Source organism: Castor canadensis, chromosome 9 (genome assembly GCF_047511655.1).
Source record: "Castor canadensis chromosome 9, mCasCan1.hap1v2, whole genome shotgun sequence".
Classification (NCBI taxonomy): domain Eukaryota; kingdom Metazoa; phylum Chordata; class Mammalia; order Rodentia; family Castoridae; genus Castor; species Castor canadensis.
Window position 1 is genome coordinate 51,610,373 of NC_133394.1, and position 23,035 is coordinate 51,633,407.

The 23,035-nt window shown below is 36.0% G+C and overlaps 1 protein-coding gene across 7 annotated transcripts in view; it reads left to right on the top strand.

Annotated features, from left to right (window-relative positions):
- The first annotated feature begins 730 nt into the window (after positions 1–730).
- LOC141410880 (rho GTPase-activating protein 20-like) overlaps positions 731–23,035 on the top strand; it is a 45,284-nt gene continuing 22,979 nt past the window's right edge. For 3 of the 7 annotated variants that reach the window (XR_012435683.1, XM_074041611.1, XM_074041616.1), the window contains exons 1-4: positions 731–911; positions 2,506–2,652; positions 7,365–7,500; positions 7,799–22,574. The gene's annotated coding sequence lies outside the window, so the exon portion shown is untranslated. The other 4 variants (XM_074041612.1, XM_074041614.1, XM_074041613.1 and 1 more) reach the window with 4 other exon arrangements.

A 23,035-nucleotide genomic window follows, 5' to 3' on the forward strand; every position in this document is an offset into this window, starting at 1 on the left:
AAGGTTAATATTCTATGTATGTAACTGGATCCTTAAAAATTATGAACTCTATTGAGATATATTTGTTGATTTTTTAAAAGTCAGTGTTAATTAGTTGTCATGATTCAAATTCATTTTGACCTTTTGGAGCACCTGCACCACCACAGAGCCCTTAAGAGGAAAGTGTTAGGGGGAAAGTTGCATTCTGCAGCTTGATTTTTAAGCCAAGAAAAGCCATATACAAACTGAACTTTAAGTAATCAGAATAGAAAATTACTGATTTTAATTCCTGTTCTTTACCTAAAATGAAATATAATCTCTATAAAAATAACACAGAAGAACACATGATTATCTCCCAGGAGAAGCCCATTGCCACGCAGAAATCAGGTTCTTCTCACACAGCTCCTCTAAAAATCCCAAAGCATCTGGCAGAAGTTGCTAACATCCACCAGGCAGCACTGTGGCCGTGCCAGGCACAGCTGGCATGTTCACGTAAATTTAAAATGAAAATCTGAAACTCAGAGATGGTGCTCGCTCATTGTTCCGAAAACAGGAATAAGAAGCAGCCCCCCCCCCACCTCCCAACCTCTAACAAGACAACTGCAGAGCTTGACCACCTGGAAGCAAGTACTAATGTCCACCCACTGCGCAACAGACCGCTCTGAGGTGGGCGGGAGAGACAGGGTTGCGCAGGACCTGGCTGCGTGGGGCGGGGCTGAGAGGCGCATCGCGCTTGCGCAGAGGGCCTGGCGGCGGGTTTAGTCGTTAATTTTGAAACGTCTGGTGGGGAAACTGCCGTGGAAGCCGTTGCTGGAGCTGTCTGCCCACTACCAGCCGCGTCTAGTGAGCGGACCTCGCCATGGCTCTGCAACTTGCTCGGGAGCAAGCCATTACTCTGCTCAGGACCGCGGAGATTTTGGTCTATTTCTTCTGTGAGTCCTCGCTTAGGATGCGGCTGGGAGACGCGGGCTCGCGGGCCCAGGGTCGGCGTGGGAGACCACGAGGCCCAGGCCGCCCAGGCACCGGCCCCTCGAGCAACCTGGGAGTGGGATGCGGGCTCCTCCTCACTACTGACGCGCTGCTCAGGTGGGAGGAGAGGCCTGCATGCTGATGATGCCTATCTGGCAGGGCCTCCCCTTCTCCTGAGCTGCTCTTTAAAGTGCGCACCCCCTACCCCAGTCTTAGGCCTGGTGTACCTGGTGGGGCCTGGCGTGGATTTTTACCCAGACTCCACCCCACCTGGGCTGTGGAAGACGCTGCACCCCAGCAGGCCCCCTGCACCTTCTAATGGATCCTGAAGAGATGAGGAGGAATTAGAGGGACAAGCTTGCCTGAGGAGTGGGACCAGGAAGTCAGTCAGTCAGTTGCTAATGCCGAAGAAATAGCCTAATTTGATCTTCTCTAACCACATAACCTCAAGAGAGATTGCAAAGAGGTGAAATTTGGCAATAGTAGTTTAACGTTATGGAAGCTCAGGACCCCCATGCATGGAGCAGGGTTTAGAGTCGCGCTTGCGCAGAGGGCACGCGGCGGGTCCCTGAGTTGGTTTTTACTATTTTCCCAGGCAGGGTTCAAACCGTGGTTCTCCTGATTTCTGCTTCCTGAGTAGCTCAGATTAGTTAGTCATGAGCTACTGGCACATCGTTATTTTTAAAACGCCTGCTAGGGAAACTGCTGCGGAAGCACAGCTGGAGCAGTCTGCCCTCTAAAACCAGCATCATGGTGAGCAGACCTCACCACAGCGATGCAGCTCCCTCCAGAGCAAGGCATCACCCGGTACAAAACACCAAGATCGTGGCTAAATTCTTGTATGAATCCTCACGGGAGACATCGCGGGGAGACTTATCTGGGGTCTGGTGGCCTCGCGGGACCAAGGCTCAGCCTGGGCCTGGAGGACCTGGCCGCCCAGGTACCAGCCCTCTGGAGGAACCTGGGAGTGGGATGCAGGCTCCTCTTGAGAGACTGATGGGCTGCTCAGGTGCGAAGAGAGACCTGTATGCTGCTGAGGCCTGTATGCTGCTGAGGCCTGGCTCACAGAGCCTCCCCTTCTCCTGAGCTGCCCTTAAAGTGCACACACCTTCCTCCTGTCTTAGGCCTAGTGTGCTGATGAGGCCTGGTGTGGATTTTCACCCAGACTCCACCCCACCCGAGCTGTGGGTGGCATTATGCCCCACCAGGCCACCTGTATCTTCCAATGGAGCCTGAGGAAATGAGGAGGAATTAGAGGGACAGGCTTTTCTGGGGAGGGGGTCCAGACAGTCAAATCAGTTACTAATGCCGAGGAAACAACTTGAGTTGATCTCCTCTGGCCACATAATCTCAATTTAGATAGAGTGTAAAGAGGTGAAATTTGGCAATGGTAGTTTAATGTCGTTTGACATTTTTCTCTTACTGCCACGTAAATGCCACTTTGTTTTTCTTGGAAGCAAAATTTTAAGAAATTTCTATGTCACTTGTCTCTGCTTTCAGCAGACATACAAACACGTGTTTAGGCATTTATAGCTTTAACATTTCCTTTGCTTTCAGCGTTTGGCATCCACAGCATTTTCTATCAGCATGGTGTAGATCCACCTGACACCTTTACTGGAGTGCAGAAATCCTGACTCACCTTGCTTGTCATTACTGATTCTGCACTCATAAAATATCTCAGTAATGAGATGGAACAACTGAAAGGTATTGAGTTTTGCATGTCTTCTTGGTCCACATTTTATACATCTCAAGTGAAGAGGAAGATAGCCTTGAAACAGGGTTGTAAAACATGGTAAACTGTCAATTAAAAGCTGTAACCTTGGACAGAGCTGTGAGGAATTGCCACATTAGAGACATGCAAAAGTTTGGGACCAAGATGAAAGGCACCATGCAGAGATAAGCACCCATTCCTGCCTTCCTTTGTCTCCACTTGTAAATAAACTTTCCAAAGCAGGCCCCCTCGCTGCTCTTATCTAAACCTTAGGTCTCTAACCCACTACTAGCCCTACTTTATGGGAGAGCACATTCCTTGTAACCTGATACCCTGCACTGCCTTTTAAATATCCTGTGAATCCTTTGTTTGGGGCTCAGACACTAGTACACGTCTGGGCCCGCTAGCGTAAAAATTAAAATCTGAGTTTTCCACTCCTCTGAGTGTTGCTTGGTTTCTCCTCTGACAATATTGCCACAACACAAGGAGGTTTTTTTCCAGCTCTTTTTGTACAAGTAAAAAACTAACATCTCAAATACACTGATCTCAAGGGGACCAAGGAAAAAGACAGAGAAATTGAAAGAAAGCTTACCTTCCCTCAGTACAGTTTAAGTTAACTGAGCAGTTGATGTTGGAAATTTTATGTCTTAATAAAACAGTCTATTTTTTTTCTTTATTCATATCTTCATATGTGCATACATTGTTTGGGTTGTTTCTCCCCCATCCCTCCTCTCCCCCCTCTCCCCCTCACCCCCTTGCTTCCAGGTAGAACCTGTTTTGCCCTTTTCTCCAATTAACAAAACAGTCTCTTATCATTTCTCTTAGAAATGGCTTTTGCAGTTAATATATCCAAATGAAAGAAGTTGGAATTTTTACACAATTGTGATGATATCCATTATCTGTTTGAGAAACCACTGTATATTCTTTTTTATACTCTCTGCTTTAACTATGATAAATTAGTTTTCTGTAACCAGTAAACTGGTGTCTATTGTCATAATATTGAGATCAAAGAAAATAAAATTTGATCCAACTAGGAAAAGAAATTAAGAACAATGAACTAAGTAGAACATCCAGTAGAGTTTTATTTTTCAACTATTTCCATTTGGCGTTTTGAAAAATATTGCCTCTTATTCAAATCAAAACACGTTTTCTTTTTGTTAAATCAAGAAATTATTGTGTCACCTTTTGGATCAATGCTTGTTCACCATCATTTCTTTTTTCATTCTACTATTCCTATTAGTTCCTCATGACTCTCTTTGCTTAGGAGTCTCATTTCTAATTAGTTATAGCTTGTTTCTCCCCATCTCCCAGAATTCCAAAAAGTCCTTCAGTACCATCTTTTTCCTTTTTAAGTGTTTAAATTCAGAAATCATTGTTTTTCAGAATTTTTAATTAGTTTCAATCATAGCTTCATTCTTTAAATTATAATTTTCATTTTTGTTAGTCTTAAGAGAGCCTTCCATTGATGGCCATCTGAACTTTGTTAGCTTGAAACAATTTTGTTTATTTTTTGCACTTGTACTGAGATTGAACAGTTTAGGCAAGTGTTCCTCTGCTTGAACCATGCCTAGCCCTTTTGTTTGTATTTTGTTTTGAGACAGTATCTGGCTAACTGCCCAGGCTGGCCTTGAGCTCTCCATTCTCTGCCTCTCAAGAACATTACATTACCATGTGCACCACTGTGCCCTGTGATATTTCTCTTTGAAGCCATATCCTTTAATGTTTCCCTACCCTTCATATCAATAGGAGTTATATCCCTCAACACTTGAGCAGGTCAGTTCTCAAGAATGACAGGCAAAGGATGGAGGGTTTATTGTGTAGTACAGGTTTTCTTATCCTTTGTGCTGTTGACATTTTGTTCTGGTATTAAGTGTGGTGTGCTTTCTTGTGTATTATAGGATGTGTAGCAACATCCTTGACCTCTACCCACTAGATGTGACTAAACACACCTTTTAGCTTTCACCATCAAAAATGTCTTGTGTATTGCTAAAGGTACTCTGGGTACAAAATCCTGCTTGATTGAGAACTTCTGCTCTGGTAGTTCAGTACTAGCATAACAGCAAGATGAGAGCTTTGCTAGTAATGGGGATAAACTTGTATTTTCAAGTGCAAATAAGAAACACATAGATAGCAACAGCCCACCACTCTCAGAATAGCTTTCAAAAACAGAGGTCAGAATTAAGTTATCTGTAGTTGTTCATAATCACATCATCTGCTGTGGGTCCTCTAGGACACTATGAATGTTCATCTTACTGAACTTCTCATTTTTCTATTAATTAAAATAAAGGAATTGCTCTTCCTTACAGGCAAATAGTTCCAGGTTTTAAAAAAAATTTCATTTCCTCTAACCTGTTAGAGGCCTTATATTACTGCTCCTCTCTAATATTTTCTATGTATGTTATACCTTGAATTATTTCTCTTAGTTTCATCTCTTTCTCTGAATATGCTGTCCCAATTTCAAGATTAATTCAGGGCTCATTCTGAGCTTCTTCTCTTTATAACCTCTGTCTAGGTTATCTCTGACATCGACATAGCTTCACTAACAACTTTTGTGGAGTCAACCCATTTGCTTTTCTCTAACCCAGATCTCTTCTTATTCTAGACCTGTGTTTCTAACAACTGTATCTTGATGTGGCTAATCTGGAGATAACTTTGTACTCAGCACACTAATAACTAAATTTAGGATAGTCTTCCAAATTGATAATCTCTCAATGTAGCTTAATAGTCTAAATAGAAAGAAAAGTCAGAAACTTGAGAGCTACTTCTGAATCATTACTCTTCCTTATTCTCATGGCTAATCCAGTAAATCTTAATAATTATAACCACGAAATGTCTTGGTGACATCTCTACTACTTATATCCTATAAGCTTTCATTCCTTTTTGATCAAATTACCAATGAACTAACTAGTATCCATAGATGCTCTTTTTATATCTTTCAGTCCATAGTCTACATGATAGTGTGGATGATAGTTTTAAATACAAGTCTTAACTCATCTTGCTCTGTTTCAAGTACAATAGTGATTTTCCTGATTCTTAAGTATGATTTCTTTAATTTGAGGCACATGGATTTGCATGCTCTGAGCTCTTATTTTACCAGAATTAGTTAACCTTCTCTTTCTTCACTCTAGTTGTATTGGTTTGCTTCAATGCTCTGGTCCCATCCTGTCCACTTTATAATATTTAAAGCCTTTTTTCCCCTCTACTTTTGCATGCTTAGTTAGTTAATCATTAGAACTAAAATCAATGCTTTCCTCACCTTCTTGAATGGGCCATATTTTCCTATTATGCTGTCACTGCTCTATCCCTCTCTCTCCATAACAGATATCATAATTACAACTTCACATCTCTTGTGTTCATAATTATATTAATTTCCCTTTCCTAAGTTCTTACCTTGCATTTATTCAAAAGCACCACATGCTGTATCCTCAACATCTAGTATATACCTGCTCATGATATTAACAATTCAAAAGCAGAAGCTCTATTATTGATGGGGCAAACTTCCTTAAATGTGAGAGGCAGTCCAAAATACCAGTGGTTGAAATTTACTACAGATAGAAAGTGTGAGCTTAGGAAAGAGTTGCTTTGCAAGAAAGTGAACTACACAATACTGGCTGTACAACTGTTAATTCAGAAACTGGTGGTAGTCATCTCAAATACTGAAAAGTGGTAGCAGTTGGATATTGAATGTGACAAGACTGCAAAAGATGAGAGAGAGGTGTAGATTAAATTATTCTTACCTTGATGTATGTTTTCAAAACTTGCTATAATTGCAAATGTGTTCTAACTTACTGAGGTAGTATGTTTCTAAGGTGTGTTTTCTAAAATATCTTCAAGGAAAATATCCTAGGCTATGGTAGTACCTCATTGGTTTGCATAGATAGGATAATTTTAATATAATTGCCTCTAGCCTAAATCAGTAAATTTTGAATTTTAGTATTTTTGGTGATATATGCAGAACTACAGGTTATATACTATATGGACCAGTTAGTCAGTTATTGAAAGGTACTCTTAACTATACAAAATGGCCCCAGGTCCCCTCACAACTTAAGATGTGGCTTTACTCTGCTTCATTTATTGTCCTATGAACTTCCCAAGATACTTTACAACATCCTAAAGCTTGCAAACTCTCTTAAGTTAAAACTTAAAATGAATTAACCATTTGGTTTCTTTGCTATGCTCCCAGAGAAATGGCTCAGAAAGCTGTCCAGGAATAAATCCATTCAGTGATCAGACAGATCACAGTTATAGTGACATTTCTGGCACTGTTAAATGTTTTTTATATGTATTATGCAACTTACTGCGTTAGATTTATTCGGAATAAGACTAAGCTACTGTTGTGTGAACCACACTTCATTAATTTTTTTCTTCATTATAATTACAATGTAGCATGTGTGCATGTGTATATGAATTCCAGAAAATTTGTAAATATTGAAAATGGAAAGGGATTCCATAACACCCACTGTTGAACATTTTCATATAATTCTTTTCACTACTTTTATTTTCTACCCATTATTTCATATAATATGACTTTAAATGTTATTGTATCTTTCTTTCCTTCTTAGTTACTCCATTCATGAAGTATTTACTAAATGCCTTCTATGTGCCAACCATTGATATGAACAGTAGTATATAGATTTCTTGTGCCTAATGTTCATTTTTTATGTAATTGTATGCTTACTGTATTTCAATGGTTTTCTCCTTACAGAAAATAAAAATTTGTATTTCTCATAAAAAAGTACACAACTGAGCTCTGGTGGCTCATACTTGTAACCCTAGCTGCTTGAGAGTCTGAGCACAGTGCTATGTCCCTGACACTGAGACTACAAAACAGACTGAAACTGGTAAGATCACAGTTCCAGGCCAGTCCATGCAAAAAATCAGAGCTCATTTCAAAGGAAAAAAGTGGGGTGTAGTGGCATATGCCTCTCTTCCTAGCTAGTCATGAAGTGTAAAATAGGAGTATTACCATCCAGACCAGCTTGTGCAAAAAAGCATGAATCTCCAGAATAACTGGGACAAAAAAGTGGTGGAGTTATGGCTGAAATGGTAAAGCATCTGCCTCATAAGCACGTCCTGTTGAGAGATTTGTGGGATGGTTTTGATTTTGAAAAGTAATGTACTTTCTTATCCCTAACATAGGCTCATTTAATCCAATGATTTATACAAAGATTTCATTGGACCTGAAAAATGGGACCTCAGTTCATTGCCAGTTCTGAAGATGTCCATCTTCCTTTCTTTACTACCACAATCCCCAAAGTAAACAACTTGGTGACCAACAAAGTCCTGTCAATGACTAAAGGTGAGATGGGGACAATAATGTAATCCTCAAATCTTGTACTCCTAAAACAAGATCAACAATTAATGTTTTTTTTTTCATTGTTAAATTTTCACATGGGGAAAGCCAACATTATACTTTGATGAATGTGCATAATTTTTCCATTTGTGGGGGGACATTTTTGACTTACCATGGGTTTAACATAATTCATTTAGTGAACATTGTTCAAGAGGAACCAGAATATTTTGTAAGCATTGTAATGTGAAGTTCTTTAAAGTTAAATTATACATGGAAAATTTTTGCTTCAAGGCTAAATACTTAGTCATTTTTTTCAACTAAGAACTCAGCACCTTGTTTCATTCTTAGCAGTTTACACATAGTAATATACACATTAATAGATATTAAATATGATTTTTGCATGAAGGATGCAGGCTATGTGCACTTATTTAATACTAGGAAATGTTAAATGAGTAAATACAGATAAAGAGCTTAGAACAGTGTTTAATCAGTGTTTAAACAGTGTTAATACTTGATTAAGTATTTAATCAAGTATTTAATAAAATGAGTAAAAATAATGACTCAGAATATACACATAATTGAATGTGAAATATAGTAAAAGTAGAGAAATACTGTTTTATTGGGTCTTTTGTCATTTGTTTTAGTGTGTAGATCCCATACTGAAAAAAATCTACTGATATTGGATTTTAATTTATAAAACTTAACTCTTGGAGAAATGAATATTTGTACTGTTTAATTTCTCTGGTAAAGAACTGTTAATGTTTTATGTTTTAGATAATCAAACATTAAGTGAAAATGAAGAAGTAGTGCTAAATGTATATTTTAAAATTTTTCTTAAAATATTTTGATATTAGTGTATTAATACAGTGTAAACAGAAGAGATTCAGTATAGTAAATGATATCTTTTGATAATAGTGTCTTCTTCATCTTACAACAATGTGCTTAAAATAAGCTTCATTTTAAAGGGATTAATGTCATTTATAATTAGTTCAATTTAGCAAATGTTATATTGTGGCACCTTTTTTCTCAGCCTATTGTCAGCCTAGTTTTCTTATGTTCTTCATCATCATGCTTATTCATAGCCTTCATTACTATCCTTATCAACTACGTTGTCTCTATTCAGTTCTCACCAATTTTCAGCATTGTTTAGAAGTTTTGGAACTTCTAAAAACAATTCTGATCTCCATTGTACATCAACCTTAGTTTTGCTCATTTTAATAAATATTTGATTAGACACTGCTCTAAGCTCTTTAATATATATTAACTCATTTAACCTTCCCTATTATTAAGTATGTGCACATAGTCTGTATCCTTCATGGGAAAATCACATATTTACCATCTATTAATGTGCAGAATATGGTGTATAAACTGCCAATAAGATGAAACAAGGTGTTTGTTTTTCTGAAGCTTGAGACCTTACAAGAGAAAAGAAAGTATACGACAAAGAACCAGGAAGTAGCCAAATAAGTTCATTTAATTATGCATTTTTTCTGTCTTCTTTATCTCTGGATAAAGCATTATTTTGCTTCAGTTGTGTGCTTGGCAAGAGTAAAGTTTAGTGTGTTATTTTTTTTTTTTTCCATTTTAGTGGTGGACAAAGAGATGCCAATATTTTCTGGTGATAAGTAGAGTAAATGCTGTTAGGAAAGCCTCTTCCTTAGAGTTGTTGAAGCTTCCTGAGGCCCAGTGGTCTATAAATGGTCACCCACAAGTGTTTATTCCCTAATAAAAAAAGTAGTTTTGGACATATGGAACTGGTTGTGAATTAGGTAGGATGAAATGTGTAGAATTCATACAACTTCAAGTACAGTATAAAGTGAATACTGTTGTGATTACAACGTTCATTTTGCTGGAGACTCAGATGATAGTGCACTTGAGACAATGAGTTCAAACCCTTGTTCTGGCAAAAAAAAAATGAGTCAATGAACAAAACATTCATTTGAATTCTTTATTCATAAGCTCTAACAATTGAAATACAAGGTAAGAAGGAAAGCACAAATAAAGCTTTAATAAAAATATACAAGTGAAACTTCTATTCTTCTTTTTAGGAAATAGGTTTGGATATTTTTATATAGAGCAGTGAGTTTCAAAGAATATAGAATGCCTCTCTGCTAATTGGTGGGCATAATTAAATGTGATTGTTCACTCTTGAAAAGCACAGCAGAAATATCATTCCTATATATTGTTCATAATGCCTAAATTTCAGTCATTATTGTCTTTTGTTTGTCACAATAAAACTAAATGATCTGTATCATACCACTTTTGTGATTTACTACATACTTTCTCTGTTGTTAAAGAGTTAAGTTCAGAAATTAATGGTCTGGATTTCACTGTTACTCTAAATAGTAGGAGCTGCTACAATTCTTTTTGCCTACAATTCATTTTGTAGTTAGTTCAGCTTCACAATTAGCCAGCCTCTTGCTTGTTAGAAAACAGCAAAACCTGACTCTGGAAAGATTAATGGAATAATATTAATGCCATATAGAATCAAATAAAATGCTGAACTCCAGAGACCATGAGCAACTACAAGTTTTTGTGACAAATTTGTTACCTTGAATGCCTTTTTAGAATTAGTGGACCACTGATGTTACTCAGTTTGATGATTTCAAGAAAAAGGACAGTAAAAAGCTTGTTTATAGTCTAATAACTTGAGATATAAACATAAGAATTCTGAAAAAGTCAAAATTGTTAAGGTTTATTATACTTTAATTTCATCTGAGCTAATCTTGCTAACAGTGTTAAATTTTTGGATCTTTATATCATTTTAATGTTACTGTTTCCTCTTGTGTAGTTTCAGAGTTGTCATTATCTTTTATCCCTTTTATTGTGTCAATAAAGAAATAAACATTCTGGTTTAAAGAGCCAAACTGTGAAAAATTGTAAAAGCTTTGGCTTATGGCTCCATGTTGACTTGTTCCTCCTTCTTTCTGTTAACTGAGGCTCAAATAAGGAACAAGACATTTAATCCAACAGTGGAAAAAATTGTGACTGACTTCACACAATTTTAAGCTTAGGAAAGTCAAGATTCCACAGTTCTGGTAGACTTGAAATCTGATTCAGTATTCCTTACCAGATTTAGAGGAATAAAAACATGTTCTGCTGAGCCAATCAAGGTATGAAGTAAGAGTCCAAAATGATTAAGTCACACCTGGTCTTCAGGATCCTACCAGTGTCATAAATCAGAGAATTGAAATATTTAGAGAATGCTTATAAAGGAAGCTTTTAGGAAGAGGTATAACTTTCCTCTCTATTAGTTGGCTTTTCTGCAGAGCAAACAAACACAGAATGCAAAAAAAAAAAAAAAAAAAGCATTTTTTTCTCATGCAAATCTGTAAATAAGCAATAGGGTGGTTCTCTTCCACACTTCTTATTCTAACAATGGAGGGACAATGGCTAGCCAGGCCTCAAGGCATAGCTTCAAAATTTGTACAATGACATTTCTCCAACATTTTACTAAACAAAGCAAATCTCATGGCCAATTCAAACATCAATGGAACCACTCCTGCTTTGGTGTTCTAAGCAGAGCAGTTCAAAGACACCTGCAAATACAAAAATCCATGGATGCTTAAGTCCCCTATATGAAATGATGTAGAATTTCCATAAAAGCTAAACACATGGTCCCAGTACTGTACATTTCTAGGTTACTTGTAACTAATCCAAGATAAATCCTATGTGAATAGTTGTTACAATATATTGTTAATGGAATAATGCAATATGAAAAATCTGTGCATGTTTAGACCAGGGACAGTTTTTCAAAAATATTTTGATGTAAAATTGGTTTAATCTATAGATGTAGAATTTCAGCTATGGTGGTCTGGCTGTATATTATCCCATGGTTATAGATATTGAGAGGTAAATGAATGTTTGCTAAGTGATCCTATGGATGATGGCTTGGCAAACTTTGTGCAAATGGCTAGATGGTAACTTGTTCAGGACTTGTAGGCTTATGGTCTCTTGCACCTAGTTACATAAGTTCTTGTAGCTTGAAAGCAAAGAGACAATATGTGAATGAATAAGCACAATTGTGTTTCAACAGCAAAAACCAGAATGGCTTGAATTTGACCCAATGGTTTTAGTTTGCAACCATGAGATCACTGTGTGCTTTGAGTTAAAAATATCCAAGCCCCTCCTTAACTCAGCGCATTTTGTTTTGTGATTTTTAAGGCTCTCTTGTAAAAACATCATTTGATATTTCTATAGGGTCTCAAATTAGATGTCTCTCCTAAGTTTATCTCAGTTCCATGTTCCATGCAGCACATATGCCTATTTCTTTCAGGTACTATCTAGCACTTCCCACCATGTATTTTGATCTAGGAATGGGAAGTTCTTTGGCAAGTGATGCATAGAAAAGCAAAACAGGTCCATAAATTTGTTTTTAATTTTTTTGTAACTCTCCTCACATGCTTATTATTAGAATACACTAGAGTCCCTTGTGCTCCTTATTAATATCTGTGTTTTGTAATACAGGCTTAAAAATTGCTAGCACATTCAGACAGTTATCTTTTTAAACATTCTCTTCATCTTTGTATTTATTTTCTTAGTATGTAATATTTATCTTGAATTTACTGTACATAAAAGATCAGAAAAGGTATGTAATGGTACATTGTAACTCCTATGCTTTCTGTCAGAGGTCAGTAATGCTATAATGTTCAAAGTAAGGTCAATTTCTTTTGATTCTGAAGACTATAATATATAGTTTTTCTTAGTGAATAAGTTAGCACAGGGGTTTCTACATACAAAAATAAATACATCAGGGGGAAAACAGCACCTATTATTTATTAGATACACTGCATGACCATTTCATGTAAGTCTCTTCCATTAGTGCAGAAGTAGAGTAGGGTCAGTGGGCATGCAACTTGCTGTGCTTCCTGAGGATTTGGTGTTCTTTTCCTTTTGTCCCTGGATAAGGAGGCTCATCCTCTGATTTCCTGGCAATCTCATCAAAACCACTGTTCCTTATCTTTTCTTCTTATCTTCCACACACATTGAGCTATTGAGTGTCCAGAAGAAACACTTTCCTTAATGCACTTTTCAAAACTTGTGCTTGTCTTATTGGGTGGCATTTATTTACACTTCAGCTATCTGATTCTCTTATGATTTGACCCATGAATAGGAGAAACCCAAAGACAGAATTTGATCCTCTATCTTATCAATCAGAAAAATTGTTTATTATGCAACCTTAGTTTTATCAAATGTATGAAGTTATATTTTAAGTTGCATTCAATGTGATTATATTAAAAGTTTATGTTGGAATAACTATGGAATGGAAACTGCTAATTTTCACATTATATTATATCCTATAAAATCATATCTTTTGGGGCATTCCCATTCCACTTGATTATGGCTTTGAAAGTCAGCAGTGTTTGCTGCTGTTTATTTAAAAAAAAAAACTCTTGTGGGCAAAATAAACTACTTAATCTCCATTAGATTTGACAATTTTGTTCAGTTCTGTAAGAAGCATTAGTGTAGTAAGTTTGTTAGAAAAAAATCTAGATTGAAAAATGTCCAACCCTCTGATTACACAAGATTGATTTATGTTACCATGCAAGAATTGTCCTCTACATCTAAATCTACTTTTATGACAGAGAAACATAATACAATTTCATTTTTTGTACAATGTCCATTTTCATCTATGTTTATCTGTGCCATTTTGCTATGTAAGCCTGTTTGCATAAAGCAACGTTTACCAATCAAAATATTCATGCTCTTAGAATTTAATGCATGCTTAGAAAGGCCTCCAAATATAAGCTGGACCACCCATACTGCATTTCCATGAAAGAAAATGATCAGAGTCTTTAAAATTCTATTTAAATATGGAATATACAGTGTGTACATAGATGTGGATAGAATTTCATTCTGAAATGGCAGTGTCACTGACCAGGTTGAACTCCATAGGAGTGTGTTTTCTAGGATTAATTTCAGTATTTCAGATCTTATACTATGATATTTAATCCATTTTTAATTGATAATAGTACAAGGTCAGAGACTGGGAACTAGTTTCGGTCTTGGAAATTCAGTTTTCCCAGCACCATTTATTGAAGAGGCTGTCTTTTCTCCAGCACATATTTTGGGCACCTTTGTGAAAAATGAGATGGCTGTAGTTGCATGCATTAGTGTCAGAGTCTTCTATTCCATTGGTCTTCATGACTGTTTTTGTGCCAGTACCATGCTGTTTTCAGTACTATGACTCTGTAGTGTAGTTTGAAGTCAGATATTGTGATACTTCCAGCATTGCTGTTTTGGCTCAGGACTGATATGGGTTTTGAAGATCTTTTGTCCTTCCATTGAACTTTAAAATTGGCTTTTCAATCTTGGTGAAGAATGTCATTGGAATTTTGGTAGGGATTGCTTTGAACATACAGATTTTAGTATGTTATCTTAACCCTTATATTTAATGGGTTTTAACCAATTTGAGAAATATAAGTAGGTGACTGAAATTTAATATATGTATTATTACACAGATTGCAGTGTTCTGTAGTAAAACATGGATGGTGAGTAAGCTTTTGACTTAGGCAGAAATTCAGATTTGCTCCTTAAGTGGACCAATCAGTCTGACACCTTCAGTCTTCTTCAGATCAACAATCTAGAAGTAAGCCCTGCATACTAAACTGTCAAGAGCAGGATTAGCATTGCACTGGAGCCCCTCCAAGTCTTAGAAAGATGTCTTCTTTATGCTGGGGATAGAATGAGAGAGAAGGTGGAGTGCCCTAAAATATTCTTGAGTGCTGGTAATTGCCATAAGGATTGGAATGGAAACTTGAAGGGTGGAAGAACAAGAACTCTTTCCAGAATTTGCCAGCTTTTTCTTCTAGTATCTTACAGTATTGTAACACTGTCATAAATAATGTAAGTTTATTTTAGGTGGTATGCTGACAGGCATTTTAAAATTGTTAGTTATTCTAATCTGTATTCAGAAAAATATGCAGCTAAAACACTTTAACACATTATGCAACATGAACAAAGGATTAAGCCAGAGATTTCATAGGAAACACTAGGTATTGAAAGAAAAATACCATATCAGTATTTATATAGGTGATGTGTAGACACAGAAAAATCATGAAGGCACCATACATGATGGATTATTGAGAAACAATGTTGTAACCCACTGGACCATACAAGCAATTCAGAAGTAAGCCATGGTGGCTATTTTTCCCAGCAGGGAAATTTGCATACTCACAGCACAATTTGTGTTCTCAATCTTCTAAAGCCTGCTTCTTTGTTAGTAGGTCTCTCTGGGACTGCTGGGGGATATTTCACTTTTTTACCCACAGAAGACTATCCATTGTGTCAGTCAGGACTCCACACAGAACTCTAATACATTTCCTATTCTATTATTAGTTGTGTTGCCTCTATGTTGCCTGAAATAGCTAACTAGATTCTATGAAATGAATTTAAAGCCTGGAAAAATAACAAAAGTGTTCCAAATTTGAATAATATGAAACTCTGTTAATTTTTCAATTTCTTCCAAACTGAATCCTGTTGCAAATGAAAAGATCCAAATTCCTTCAATCCCAAGTTTATATAATTGGCTGTGTCCCAGCCAGAAGTTCTTACTCATCTGCTGAGATTCCTATAAATGCATCTGTATCCTGGGCTATCTTTCAAAGAGAGAGTTATGCTATCTTTGGTCTCTTCAAAATTAAGTAATTCAATTCCCTAATTACTTAGGCTTTACAAGGATCATAGGCATAGAATAAGCTTCATCCCTATTACTGAAATTATCACAAGAAAAATTACAGTCATTCCCAGAATTAAATAAATGGTGTGATCTTGGTTGACATGGCAGTTGCCAGCCAAAGAGCCTTTGAATTAATTTAGTGAGACCTGTGTTGTAGACAGAAGGATCTGGGCATGGCTGGCTGTGTCAAATCAGTCAGCTGCACCACTGTCAAGAGTCCACAGCCTATGATGTACATTAACTAAGCAGAAAGTACGCATTGACAATTGTGCTCTCCTGTGTGGGTGTGTCTTTGTATGTTGTGTCTGTGTGTTGTTTGTTATGGTATTTATGATAAAGCTTCTGGGAAAGTCCATATTTATTCCTAGCTTTCTTAATGGATGACATTTGAGGTACTGTTCCTTCTTAAAAATTAGATGTTCTGATTCTTTATCTTGTGTCTAATAAAATGTCATTAGCATTTCAATGCAAGATTGTGGTTTGTCTAGAGAAAATTTCTACCTTCAAATGCATCCAGGTATGTTCTTTCTAGGAATCAGAGGGAAATGTACTCTTTATGAGGATAACATGAGGAATAGAGTAATGATTTACTCTCTACTTCTTCAGCACTGTCTTAAAGAATGAGATTTTACTTATTCTGATAACAGTAGTTTTCAAAAATTAACAAAAAAACACATTTAAAGAAACACAGAGAAGGCCAGTGAATTAAGATTTACCCTTGTCAAGAAATAACAGATCCAAAAGTTTAGCAAATCTTCAAAGACATTCTAGATATCGTGGTTAAAATAGTCAAAAGTTAATGTTTCTAAAGGTTGGGACATTAAAAAGAATACCAGCACAAACAATAAAAGACCCCAGAAAATGTGAACTTCAGAGCAGAAACTTACTCTGTTGTCCTCTTTTATTCCTTCCTGTTCCAGTAGAATATGATATTGACCATAGTGGAAGTGACTGCAGCTGAGGAAGGAAAGAAAGAGTGCTAAGAGCTGCAGCTGCACAAACTTTAGGATCTGGGGTTTTTCTCTCTCTTTTTCTTCTTTCTGGGATTAAACTAAAATATGCACAAATTTGAAAAATCAGTACCAAGTGATACCAAATGAAAAATAAATTCTCCACGAGAGTTCCCTAGTCCCCATTTCTAATCTAGCTCTCTATTATAAAACTGTTCTGTTGGTGGTCTTTACATACCTTTAAGCATATGTTAATACTTTCATTTCCTATTTTCAATTTTAGGGAGTGTATTGGACAGTTTTGTGTTGCTATCACAGAATACCAGAGACTAAGTAATTTATATATAAGAACATTTTTTTCCAACATGATCTGCCACATCTCTGTGCTTTCATAACACTCATAACCCATTTTTTAACATTAGTTTTAGTACTTATTAGTGATATTCTCTGTAGTAGTTATTATCTTCCATGTTTTCTTTCTATGTTGACTTATAAATTGAAACAGCATTTAAAGTGTTCCAATAATTAACTTACCCCTTTTTGATGAACCAAATAGCATGAGTGTACATATTGAGGAAAAAATGTAATCTTATCCCATTATAACTAAAAAAGAATGTTCTAAATGTTGAAGTCAAATGTAATTTCTTAAACACAATCTTTAAGCCCTTCTATTAAACTATTCATTCAGACAATGATATCCTTTATTTCTATGAAATTAAACATAGAACACTGAACATCTTTGGTTGTTCTTGATTCAGAGCCCACCTGACCTTTAGCTTCTTGACTCTGAAGATGTTGATTTTTTAAAAAACAATTTTTCTTCTATTATCTTAATTAGCCCATTTCTTCATGAGTTAACTGTTACCTGTTCCATTTGGATCTTCTCACTTTTGCTGTTGGTTTCTTTAAATTTTATGAGTCTTTTTTCAACTGCATGAAAGATGGAAAAAGTTGACTGATAGTGGTAGCATAATTTTTCTGTGGTATTAGAACTCTCCCTGTAATGAAAAGATGGATGATAAAGTATAGTTGTATATAAATCAGAAGTACTATTTTAGAATTCATTTCAATATTTTGTTCATCATGTATTTGTATAATTATTTTGACTTAAAATTTTTTTTTGAAATTATTGATCTCATTTTTGTGCACATCCTCAAATTTTTGTGTTCCATGCTACACTCACTCCTTTCACTATAGTACCTCCTTTGGACCAAAGGCCTGAAAGGTTACTTTCTATTTGTGATCAGCAGAGGGCAGCAAAGGGTAATGGAGCAAGTGTTTGCTGTCAGACTCTGGGAATCTTTAACTTTGTAGGGGGAAAAACAGACATAGCTAGTGGAAAGTAGGGGCTCCAGAGTTCTAGAACCAGTAGGGAAATTACTCACAGTGATGGTGACCAAGAATAGCGATCTGGGTACAAGGACTTCAAAGGGTTAGTCACAGGGAAGCAATTCACAGCATGGTATCTGTAACAGAGATTTGAACAAGTAATTAACAGGGGCCAACCATCAATTAGAGAGCCCTTTAGCACTTCTGACTGCTACTCCCAGCCTGTTGAGGGATTAGAGCCTGGCTTCTTAAAGTGACAGACATCTACTACTGTCAATGGAGGGAGTTGATGTAAACCTCTTTTCTGACAGTTGATAACATACTGCCAACAGTGGCAAAAGTTCCAGGGCCAGCCATTTTGGTAAGCAGAGATTGATTGAGGTAAGAGCACCAAATACAAACTTGCTGTCCTATGCAGATATTTCATTATAAATTTACAAACTTAGAGTAAAAATAGACTTAAGAACATAATTTTATCTTTGTAATATGCTTAAATATTGGTATCACTGGTATATCATCTCTTTTATACTATGTCTTTTAGTTGATGTTTAGGGTGAACACTTCAAGGTTCAATGAAATAAATGAAAACAAATTGCTATGGAATGCATTGTGTTCTCCCTAATTCCTAACATTTGAACCATAACATCTCTTTCTCTCTCTCTCTTACACCATGGAAAAACAGCAAGAATATATTTATTTACAGTCAGAAATACAGCTCTTACCAAAACTAACCATGCTGGCATCTTCTAGTCTCCAGAACTGTGAGAAACAAATTTTTGTTCTTAAAGTCAACCTGTCTATAGTATTTTGTTATGGCAAGTAGAACTAAGAAATAGACCCTGTCACTCTTGTTCCATTTATTGCTCTTCCATTAAATTAAAAGCACTGACAATGGCACTGTTTTTTTACTGGTTTATTTTTTTCTCTCTATTCCCCCAGGTTTTTATTGTAGCAAAATATACATAATGTAAAACTTAACATCATATCACTGTAAATTATATAGCCAATGTTATTAAATTCATTCATAATGTTGCACAACCATCATTACCACCCATTTCCATAATTCCTTAACCTGGTAAGAAAGAAACCCTATACTCATTACATAACTACCCATTTCTTCTTTGTCCAGCTCCAACACCTAACATTTTCTCTCTGCTGTAATTTTGACACTCTGACTAAGTCATATAAAAGCAATTATAGTAGATTTTTTCCTTTTCTGACTAGTTTCATTTAGCATAATGCCCTCAAGTTTATTACCCATGTTGTAGCATATGTCAGAATTGCCTCCCTTTTTAACTGAGCAATATCCCTTGTAATTATACATATATCTCATTTCATTTATCCATTACCCATAGATGGACATGTAGGAATGCTTCTAAGTTTTAGTTATTGTTGATAACACTGCTATGAACATGCATAAATAAATATCTCTTTAAGACCTTACTCTCAGGTATTTTGGGAATATACCCAGATGTCAAATTCCTAGACTTTTTTGAGCCACCATAGTCCTTTTTTCAGTTCTAATATTGTTCTTTCTAATTTTGTTGTGTCAAATGTTCTGTACGTATCTAATAGAGCTAGTTAATTTATGTGTTGTTTAAGTCTTCTCTTTTCTTATTTATTGTCTGTCTGTTAGCCATTATTTACATTGGGGTTTTAAAGACCCTGTAATTGTAGAATTATCCATTTCTACCTTCAATTGTTAGTTCTTGCTTCTTGTGTTTTAATGGCTTGATTTTAGTTGTATTGATGTATATACTTGTTATATTTTATTTCTGTATTGAACATACAATGTTCTTCATTTCCTTTGTCTTTCATCCTTCTTATATTCTTTTGATGTAATATCTTTTTTGTCTTAGTATAGCTACCTGTATTCTCTTCTGATTACTATGTGCATAGAATGTCTTTTTCAATCCTCTCACTTTTCAATGTATTTCTATCTTTAGATCTAAAGATTCTGCTGGTGTATTTGTTGTCTAGGTGGGAGATAAGTTGCTAGTGTTTCCTGCTCATCCCGGAAATCCTTCAGCAATGGTATTTCAGAGATATTGCTATCTATTACATATAAAAGTAATGATTACACAACTGAGAAAAGCTCCCATGACTTTCTAATAAAATGTTCTTATCACAAGAGCTATACATCTTTCTTAATGGCTACCTTAGAAACTCATCAAAAATCCTGGTAATATATAAAAATCTATTGGAAAAGATTTTTGTAAATGCAGTTTTTCTGTATCTGGTTAATTAGAACCTGTAGGAAGTGGAGGGGGTGCCTAAAAACTCCCCCAAATTAATTTTATGCATTATCACAATTTGTTACCAGATTCTAGAAACACAAGTCTAAAATCTCTCTTAAAGAGAGGGGAAGAATGGAAGAGTGGCCCTGCAATAATAAGGGAACTGCAAAAGGTACAGTTAAGTGTGTCCATATTTCTTACCTTAAATTGGTTCTGAGAGATGCTTGATGGGAGGTCAGTGTCACCTAATGAATCCAGTTTAAATACAGTTAAACTTGCCCAGACTAGTATAGTCTCTCAACTGTTATCCCTATCTCTCACCTTGTAAAAGTCAACTCAAGATGGATATGAAACTGAAACAACTAGAAGAAACTTGAAGGGACTATTTCTAGACATTGGCACAGGCAGTCATACTCTGGATAGAACTCTAAATGCATGGGGCAAAAAAGCAAAAATTGAAAATGGAATTATTTCAAACTAAAATCCTTCTGCACTGCAAAGGAAAACAAAAGAATGCAGACTACCTACAGAATGGAAGAAAACATTTGCCAACTATCTGACAGGGTTAATGTCCATAATATATAAAGAACTCAAAAAGCTTACACATCCATTTTTCAAAAATAGGCAACATAAACACTGAATAGTCACTTCTCAAAAGAAGAAATAATAATGCCCAATAAATATATGGCAAGTACTTAATGCAAATCAAAACCACAATGAGATACCATTTCACTCCAGTCAGAATAGTTTCAAGAAACCAAAATGCTGGGATTACAGGCATAAACCACCAGTGCCTAGCTTCAAATGAATTCTTCAGGAAGCTTTACTTGCCAGCCCTCTCGACAATCTGTCATCAAATCCCACTTTAATCTCTCACTTCACCCTTTAACATTTTGCACTGTGTATGAGTGCCTGGTGTTACACAGTTACCAGGGTGACTATGTTGAATTTCAGTTTTTCTCATTCAAATCTCATTTTGTGACAGTTGAGTCTGGGTACCTTTTGTGGAAGTGCCTTTGACCTAGTGCTGGTTCAGAAACTGTATTAACTGATTTAAGTAAATGAAAGAGGGACTATTTTAAAACATTATGCTTTCTTTCCCATCTATGGCAGAAAATTGTTTCGTTTATTCACTCAAGAAGTTTAAAAAATTTCTCCAGTTGACAGAGGTCTCTGAAAATTAAGTCAGATATAAGCTCTTGCCTTGAAGTCCTCAGTGGGAAATAACAGATATGTATTCAAATAACTATTAAACTGTAAGGGAAACCATAGTAAGATCAAATGGCAGTCCTACATGGTGGTTATGGGAAGAAAACACTCCATGTGAGAAGATTTAAGTTGCCTCACTTCCCTATCCTCCTGTGACTTCCTGAGTCAGGTGGATTTGAATCTTTATTGTTACCTCATGGCTGCTTGGTTTCTAGGTATTTAGACTACCTGTATAGCAACCTCTTTATCTATGAAGCAGCCAATTTCTTTTTGGAGAAAAAGAAAGTCTGTCTTTAAATAAAATGTTTCAGGAAGAATATCGTAAGTTCCATGATACTGAAATAAAAAATAGAGATGGCAAGTAAGCACTTGAAAAGATGTTCATCATCCTTAATTGTCAAGGAACAGCAAGTTAGATACACAATGAAACATCAATGTACATCTACCACAATGGCTGAAATCTAAATGTGCAACTATTTTATGGCCTGGAAATATAATTATTGAGTATTTATTCCAGAGAAATAATAATTTGTCTCAATTCAAAATGTTTATAGCCACTATTTGTAAACACCCAGTGTAGAAACAACACAGAAATTCTCCAAAAGGCAAATGGTTTAACAAACTTTTGAGTTATTAAAGTAAGTTATATGTATTGTGGAAATAATGAAACCCACTAAAATCTGTAAAAAGGGGAAAAGGTGAATTTGATCAAAGTACATTATATGCATGTACAGAAACACCACAGTGAAACCACTTGTATAAATAATATATGCTAATAAGAAGAGAATAAACAGTAGTGAAGAATATTACTGACAAAGAAATCAATTTTTAAATATCTGCAATAATATGAAGGGATCTCCAATTATGTTAAGTGATAAAGAAGATTTAAAATGCTATATACTATATGCTCCTGATTATACAACATTCTTGAAAAGACAAAATCACAAAAATGGAGAACAGAGGAATGATTGCTAAGGGTTAGAAAGGTGGTGTAAGTGGGAAGACAGTGGTGGGACTGTAATAGGGTAATGTAAAAGACATTTGTAGTAATACTAATATCCTTCTGGTATTGTTTGCATGTGATTTGGCACCTGAGGATTCATGTGTTGTAAGCTTGGTTCTCAGTGTGGCAATGTTAATGGTGAGACCATTAGTAGGTGGAAGATCATCAGGTGATTGGAGTGCTGCCTTCTGAAGGGATTAAATCTCTTAGAACCTGGTGAGTTCACACAAGAGGATTGTTATAACACAGCAAGTCTGGCTCCACTCCATTCTGTGTGACTTTCTTTCTCACTGTATGATCTCTCACATGTTCCTTCCATCTTGCCATTCATTGTGATATGACACAACCAAGATGGCCCTGAGCAGAGGCCAAATCGAGGTGAAATCTGATCTTGGACATTCAACTCCTCAAGACTATGAAAGAAATAAACCTCTTACCTTTGTAATGTACCTGCCCTCAGGTATTTTTACAACAGTGAAAATTGGACTAATACACTTGGTTATGATATATTGCACTATAGTTTGGGGGTATATTGGGGGAAAGGAATAAAGATTGATATAATCTCTCCATAGTATTTCTTACAACTAAATATGAGGCTACAATTACTTCCAAAAGATTAAGAAGTTAAAAGAAGTAATCAAATCTGAAGGAAAATGGGTGTGTTAATCTGTCAGTTA